General features: G+C 42.2%; 1 long non-coding RNA gene across 1 annotated transcript in view; it reads left to right on the top strand.

Annotated features, from left to right (window-relative positions):
* LOC130889316 (uncharacterized) overlaps positions 1 to 8362 on the top strand; it is a 154701-nt gene that overhangs the window by 10729 nt on the left and 135610 nt on the right. The window lies entirely within an intron of this gene.

The following is an 8362-nucleotide window of genomic DNA, read 5'->3' as shown; positions in this document are numbered from 1 at the left end:
CTCCAGAGTGACTCAGCCACTGTGCATTAACCTGAGAGGGGGGGGAAGGGAAAGAAAGAAATGAAAAGTCAAAAGATGGAAAAGGGAAGACAGGCATGAAGCCAGGAAGGAAAGATGGGTGAAGTATAAACAGGAGAGGAAAGTAAAGTGTTGTTTTATATGGAAAATGAAGAAAAAAGATGAAGGGAAAACATCAGCTATTCTGAAATGAATTTTGCGCGGAGTAGTTTGCCCATCATGTCTTCTGATCCCGATATGACTGCTATCGACTTGTTCTTAATCACGCCTTTCTGTGCAGAGACTGAACTTCCTAAAGAATTATAGGATTAGCTTGCCTCGGGGTTTGAACACTGTTTCCTGTTTCAGATGTTTTGAGTCTGGGCGTGGGCAGGGATGGAATTATGAGGAGAGATGAACAAAACTGTGAGGAAAGAGAAGAATTTAGAAAGAGAAGGACAGATTGGTGAAGGATGCTTGGCTAGGGATGGGTGTAAGAGGAGGAATGAAATCAAACAGGTGGTAGTAGATCCACCTGCCTTTACCTGCCAAGTGCTGGGAGTACAGGGCTGTGCTACCAAACCCGGCAGATTTTAACACTTTGAAAGGAAAACACATCAACCATTAATGCAAATGAGAAAACAACCATCAAAAACACACACATTAGGTTTTCACTGGCACAATCAATGAGACACTTTTTTTTTTTTTTTTGGTGATAAATCTTTCCTAAACATATAGGTACTTACCCCAGACAGGGGACGGATAGCAGACTGGAGGAACGGCTGCTCCAGAGTCCAACTTGTTGAACTACTGAGTTTTTATTTGGGTTACTAGCTGAGGTGAATGAATCATGATTAATACAATCCCAGAGACAGAAATTGGGGTTCAACCTGAAGGTCAGAAAAGCAAAGCAGCCAGTCACTGGCTCTTACTTCTGCCTCAGTCCAAAATGGCAATCCTGCCTCCAGGAATCTCAGAATGAGACTGTGTGTGAGAGATGTCTCCTCCCACTTTATATTCCTCTCTAGGGTTGGAATTAAGGGCGTGTACCACTACCACCTGGTTTCTATGGCAAACTAGTGTGGCTACTGGGATTAAAGGTGTGTGCCACCACTGCCTGGTCTGTAAGGCTGGCCATTGGGGCCGTTTTACTTTTCTGATCCTCGGGCAAGCTTTATTTATTAAAATACAAATGAAATGCCACTACAAGTGGAGTGCTATTTGCAACAACAAGGATGACTCAAAAGTAGCCTCATCACCAAGCTGCATCCGTGCAGCTCTCTGCACGGCTTGCACAGGAGTGGAACAGTCCCGGAGACCGCTCTACAGCTTGCTGTTCAGTTTCTCTTGAGCAGTTACTTATGGCTTCCACAGTCCTGGGGAACCTCCAAGCTTCAGTTTTCCCTGACTTGTGACGCTCACTTGTTACCTCATGAGTTTCGGCAGCCTCTCCTCTTGCTCCTGGAGCAAGCGAGTGTTTCAGTTCAGAAGAAGCTGCTCTACTAGAGACTTCTCATGTTAATGTCTGTAATGACGCCTGACTTCACTTTTGATATTTGCAGCGGCTTTCAAGTCCCTGCGCATCCCTGTTCCTTTCATATCTTCCATGTGACTAAATGTATGACGAATCTTCCACAGTCTCCATTAGTGCTGTTGGCCACGCCTCCCCTTAATCTTTGAAATCATTTATGTACCTTATCGACAGTGTGTCTGACTCTCCCCAATAAGCCCCATTTGTCAGTAATTTTTTTCCTTCCCTCCTGCCACATGTATGGCCTCGACTGTCCACATTTGAATCAATTTTATGTGAAAATTATGGCTGGTCTGTAAGAGCGCAAGCATGGGTTTCAGCAGTGATCCACACAGCCGAGGTCTTATTTTGCCTTGCTAATTGGCCCTGCTGATTGCTCATGAACTTGTATTTTGAACTGTTGCCTTCAGGCTAATATCTGTGGGCTGTGTTGCCACCTGTAGGCAAGCCTACATTTGGAGCTAGGCTGCTTATTACTGCATCTGCTGAATATTATGAAGTCTCTTTTACAGATTCTAGAAGCAAGACACTCACTACAGTATGGCTACAAAGACGTGGTGGCTAGAATAAGAAATGCCTCTTCTAGGCTCATGAATTTGAACACTTAATTCACAGTTGTTGTTGGCATTTGGGGGAGTTATGGAACCTTCAGGAGGGTGACTCTTCTGTAAAAAACACACCACAAGGGTTTTTGTTTGTTTTGCTTTATAATATCACTCGGCTTCTTGTTCTACATCTTTCTCTGTATCTCTGTGTCTCTGCCTGTATCTGTGTCTCTGTGTCTGTCTGTGTCTGCCTCTGTCTCATCTCTCATTGCTTCCTGAATGCATCTGTCACCCTGTCCCTCCTTCCTCAGCACGATGGACTCTCCCTCTGGAACCATGTGCTAAAATGGCTCCCTCTCTTCCTTAATGGCTTCTGGTCATGCTGTTCTATAACAGCAACAGAAGCATATTGATCACAGGCGAGTGTGGAGCAAGCCACAGTTCAGAGTAGCTTTACGGAGGAACCAACTCCGGAGGGCATGGGTAGCAAGCTCAGAAGACCAATGCTTTGTCGAATACGGCATCAGTTACTTTACTCTTCATCGTGACAGGAACATCTGACAGATTAAAAAGGGAGGAGGATTTCGTCCCATCTCACCCTCTCATCGTGAGGGGGCTGAGGGCTGAAATGGCTCTATCTGTGGTGGGCAAGGCTGTCATTCAGCATGATCACATCTCAGCAAGCAGGAGGCCGAGACACGAGCTTAAGCATAACGTAACACAAAAGCTCCCTTACTTTGTAGGGCAACTATTGCCACAGGGAGGACACAACCAGATGATGGTCTGATTGGAGGCTCTGGGAATGAGCTTACTTGTGAATGGAGGCTCCTCTCCCTCACACAAAGTACATTAATAATTCAAAAAGGTTGCATGATCGTATTGGAAAAGTAGAAAGGGCACCAACTGGGGTTGCACCTCAGTGACTTCAGCTGATTCTAAGTTAACTTTAACATCTGCTGACTTGTTAATCCTACTGCTCAAGTAACGGCTTTATGTGGAGTCTTGGTACATTTAAATGTGGTACCTTACACATGGGGGTGCCGCTAAACTTAAACTTCAAGCTATTACACTGTAGTGTAAGTTACTAAATGTGTAGCAGAGGAGAGGGTGGTATTGTCGTCAATACAGTTGCCTCTATAAATTCCGGAGAGTTATAGCCCCGAAACTATCTCATCTAACAACAAGTAAAGATTGGGCACCCACAATTCCTCTTATGTCTAATTAAAATAATAATCATAGCACAATTAGAATTAAAACAATTCCTTCAAGGATTGTGACTCGCTGGACAAAAGCCCCTTGTGGGAGGCGATAGTTAGATGCACTGTTTCTCCTTCATTCTGTGACTTGGGCTTCTTGGTCCTCACAGTGTAGAAACTGTGAGAGCTGACATAGTTAAAAACATAGGCATTTTCTCTTGGTTTCTAGCTCCTAATACAGCCGCCCCAACAATTATTTTTTGAATGATGAGCATGATATACATAGAGTGCCTTAATCCCTGAATATTCTAGGGTTTTGGAGAATTTCTGTTCTACTCAGGCAACTTGATGGGACTTCTGATAGTTTCAGCAGGACAAAGGACAATTGGTCCTCAGAAACCATGCTGTGAGTAGGGACTCTCAGTTTCCCTTACCATCTTCCCTGGGTGCTGGGAGGGAGCACTTCAGTTTGACTCTCTCCTGTTCCCAGGAGGTATCTGGACTTTGCCCTGTTTCCTTTCACTTAGTTATTTATTTTTATATTTTTTAATATCCTTTAAGATTAACCTGAAGTTGTTCTCTGAGTTCTGTAACCTAGCATAGCAAAGGATCATTGGAACAGCTTATTTGCTGCCATCAGAGAGATGAGTAACCTATCATCCACTGGCTTTTATTGACATCCAATGTGGGAGGCAGTTTAATGGAACTGCACAGTGGGCTTGTTTGTGTCAGACTTGAGGTAGTTTGTGTCAGAACTGAGTTAAACTGTAAGAGACCAAGCTGGAGTCCATGCAGAGCTGGAGAATTGCTCAATATAGAAAACTGACATGTTGAATGTGAGAAAAACCCATGCTTGTTATTAGAGATTAATGTCTAAAATTAAATACCCAAATAATCAATATAGATGAGCAGATGAATTATACTGAAAAGTCTCAAGAGAAAAATTATACAAATGTCCAATTAATACAAAAATAAATATTCACTATTTTTAGTCATTAAGGAATGAAAATCAAAATTACACTGAGATACCTTTACATCTCACCTCAGCCAGAGTGGCTATCATCAGAGAAAACAAACCACAAGCCAATTGCTACAAGGATACCCTGACTATAGATCCCTTACACTGTGGGCGGGAATGTAGATTGGTGTAGTCACTATGGAAATCAGTATGAAGGGCCTTCAAAAAGCTAGAAAAAGAGTTGCCATGTGATCTGGCTCTCCTGTTCCTGGATATGTTCTCAAAGGACTTTAAGTAAGTACACCACAGAGATGTGTGCTCATCCATGTTTACTGAGGTACTGTGCACCGTACTGCAGATATAGAGCCAGTCTAGATGCTCACCAACAGATAGCTGGATAAAGAAAGTATGATATCTATCTATCTATCTATCTATCTATCTATCTATCTATCTATCTACTATTATGCCATTAAGAAGGATGAAATTGTACATTTGCCCCAAAATATATAGACTTGGCGGTCATGTTAAGAGAAATAATCCAGACCTTGCGAGACAACTGTTGCATGGTTTCTCTTATTACAGAATCTTGGCCAAAAGAAAGAGAGTTGAAAGCAGGAGAAAGACTGAGAAGAGGAAGACAGCCAGTAGGAGTAGGAAGGGAGTCAGGGGAGGGTAATGGGAATGAATCATATTAAAACACATTATAAACAAGTCTGAGAAGGTCATAATGAAAACCATAATTTTGTATAATTAACCAAAAATAATAAGAAGCAACATTGGACTAAACTCTAGTCTAATAAACTTGACTCTGGTACTATTCCATACCCCATTTCCCTGGATAGTTCATTATCTTTGTGTAACACTTTTGTAGCTATCCTTTTTTTTCTTGTATAAGAAACATGTTTACTTGAAAGAACAGTTCTCAACTTCTGATGGAAGAACAAAAACACCTAGGACAACCAAAACAATCCTAAATAATGAAAAAACCTCTGGAGGTATCACTACCCCTGATTTCACGGTGTACTATAGAACTATAGTAGTAAAAACTTCATGGTATTGGCTTAAAAACCAACACCTTGTTTAATGGGAATGAATTGAAGACCTAGACATAAATCTACACACCTATGGAACCTGAGTTTTGATAAAGAAGCCAGAAAAACACACTGGAGAAAGGAAAGCATCATCAACCAATGGTGTTGGTCAAATTGGACGTCTGCATGTAGAAGAATACAAATAGATCCATACTTATCACCCTGCACAAAATTCAGGTTCAAGTGGATCAAAAAATGTACCAGCATAAAACCAGATACATTGAATCTGATAGAAGAGAAAGTGGGAAATAGCTTTTAATGCCCTGGTCCAGGAAAAGACTTTCGGAACAGATATTAAGATCAGTAATACATGGGACTTCATAAAACTGAAAAGCTTCTGTAAGGTTAAGGACACCATCAATCAGATAAAGCAGCAGCCTAAGGAATGGGAAAATTTTTTTTTTAACAACCCTACATCTGATAGAGGGCTAATATCTAAACTATATAAAGAAACTAGTATTTTAAAACCCAACAACCCAATGAAAAAATGGGGTACAGATCTAAACAGAATTCTCAATAAGGGACTCTCAAATGGCTGAGACACATTTAAAGAAATGTTCAACATCCTTAGCCATCATAGAAATGCAGATGAAAACTACTTTGAGATTCCATCTTACATCTGTCAGAATGGGTAAGATCAATTACACAAGTGACAGCTCATGCTGGCAAGGATGTAGAGCAGGGGACCACTCCTCCATTGCTGGTGGGAGTGTAAACTTGTACAGCCACTATGGAAATCAGTGTGGTGGCTCCTCATAAAGTTGGGAATCAATCTATTCCAAGATCCAACTACACCACTCTTGGGCATATACCCAAAGGACACTTCATCCTGCCACAGAGACACTTGCTCAAACATGTTCATTGCTGCTCTATGCATAATAGCCAGAATCTGGAAAAACAAAACAGAACAAAACCCTAGATGTCCCTCAACAGAATAAAGAAAATGTGGTACAGTTTCACAATGGAGTATTACTTAACTGTTAAAAAAAAATAACATCATGAAATTTGCAGGCAAATGAATGGGACAGAAAAAAAAAGTATCCTGAGTGAAGTAACTCAGACCTAGATTTAATGGGTGGACTGGGATTGGGTGGGGACAGGATCAGAAGGGATTAGGTAGGAGGGGATAGAACGGAAAGAGGGAGTGTGGAAGAGATGGCTGGAATTGGGGACCATGTGGGGGTCAGTGTGGAAACCTAGTGCAGTGAAAACTTCCTGGGATCTATGAGGGCGACCCTGCTGAGGACTCCTGGTAATGGGAGTTTGAAGTCTGACCTGACCATTTCTTGTAGCTAGACAGGGCTTGTAGTGGTGGGGCTGGGTTGCATTCAGCTGAGTTGTTGGCAGGGGGCGTAGAGAGGGGAGCGCTGGAGGGGTCCTGTGGAGATTCCCAAACAACCTGATGCTAGGGCAAAGGGTTGCTCTGTGAAGACTGAGGCCCCATTGCTGAGATCAGCATCCACACAGCTCATTGAGAATGTGTCCAGGGTGAGCCGGTGCCTGCAAGAAGCCTTCACCCCTCTTTGGTTGGGGAAGGTACTCTGCACTCTGCAAGCTACTGAAAGAAAACATGGACAGCAACCCAGCTCCCCCACCCCAAAAGAATGCTCGACCTACAATCTGTGCTGTATGCACGATATGCTAGGGCAATGGTGGCACAGAACTTGTTGGCGTGGCCAAGCAATGTCTGATTTAACTTGAAGTCCACTCCACAAAATGAGCCGATGCACACACTACCTGGATGGCCAGGAACTGGAAACTGGATATCCCAGAGACACAGGGTAGAACCAAACACGACTGGTCAACAACAACAACAGCAACAACACAAGAAAAAAATCAATGAAATGATTCATATTCCTAACAATATTCTGTTCTAGTCATAGATCAGTCTGTTGAAGACTGCGACACCTTGGGCTGCCATATGTTGAGGACCAGCCTCAACAAAATCACCTCTTACCAGGGTAGGGGTGGAAAAATAAAGACAGAAACCACAAGCCAGTATTAAGAGGGAGTTTCAGGGATTCCTCAGATCCTGAAATCACCCGCATTTATTTTTCCACAGCTTTAATATTAAATGTAAACTGGGGGAGAAGATAACAAAGGCTTAATTAACATGATAACACGAGACTTACCATCATCAGCATTCTGTTGCCTAGGTAACTAGGTAGCGGGATGACTCAAGTCACCTGTACTCAGGTATACTTGGTCATGTAGGCAGAAAACAGCCTTTCCCCAAGTGACCCCACAGTTACAGTGGAAGGAGCAGAAGTACATTGGCATATCCTGACCACCTGTCAGGATGGCGCCGAGCTTTCTTAACTTCAGAAAGGGGCCAGGCAGCCATCTCCTGAGCAAGAAGGTGTGATTAAGCCTTGTTATTCCCCAAACTCTCTGGCTGTCAGATAAGGTGGGAAATGGGCCTGCATTTCTCGGCCAGTTGTCATCAGAGAACCTTCCTCTGGCAATGGATGGGAGCTGATACAGAATCCCGTATACAGACAAAATGTTTCTCACTTCACAGAATAATAATGAGAGGATGTGGAAGAGGGGTTCAGTGCCAGGCACTGTTAGGACGTTGCCAGTCTGCAGTTCACAAGTTACATTAGATAAGAAATTATGCATTAGAGAATATCTTTTAAGCAAGTTCCTGTTTAAAAGAATATAAATTATTCTAATATAGTGTTAAATATGGAATTTGTGTTGTAATACATAAAATATGATTGAAAAGAAATTTTAAATCCCTTCCAGCAAAAGAAAGTAGAAGTTTATATTTGTGTATCTTTGTGATGTAAGAAAGACCCTAGTCAAAGCACTATATAATATATATATATATGAAATTTACATATACTATATATATGTGTGTGTTCATGTATGTGTCTGTGTGTGTATCAGAGGTGAAACTTTCTGCTCAGACTCTCTTCTTTCCCTGTTTAAGAGCTAAATGCCCGTGATGCCAGCTAAGACCATCTTAAAATGTGATGACCTTAACTCACCTGTTGACTAGGACAGGGTTTCTTTCGGAGTGTTGTGTAACTTCTTTGATC

Source organism: Chionomys nivalis, chromosome 18 (assembly GCF_950005125.1).
Source record: "Chionomys nivalis chromosome 18, mChiNiv1.1, whole genome shotgun sequence".
Taxonomy (NCBI): Eukaryota; Metazoa; Chordata; class Mammalia; order Rodentia; family Cricetidae; genus Chionomys; species Chionomys nivalis.
The sequence above is the reverse complement of the archived record's forward strand: the minus strand, read 5'-3'. Positions and strand labels throughout refer to the sequence as shown.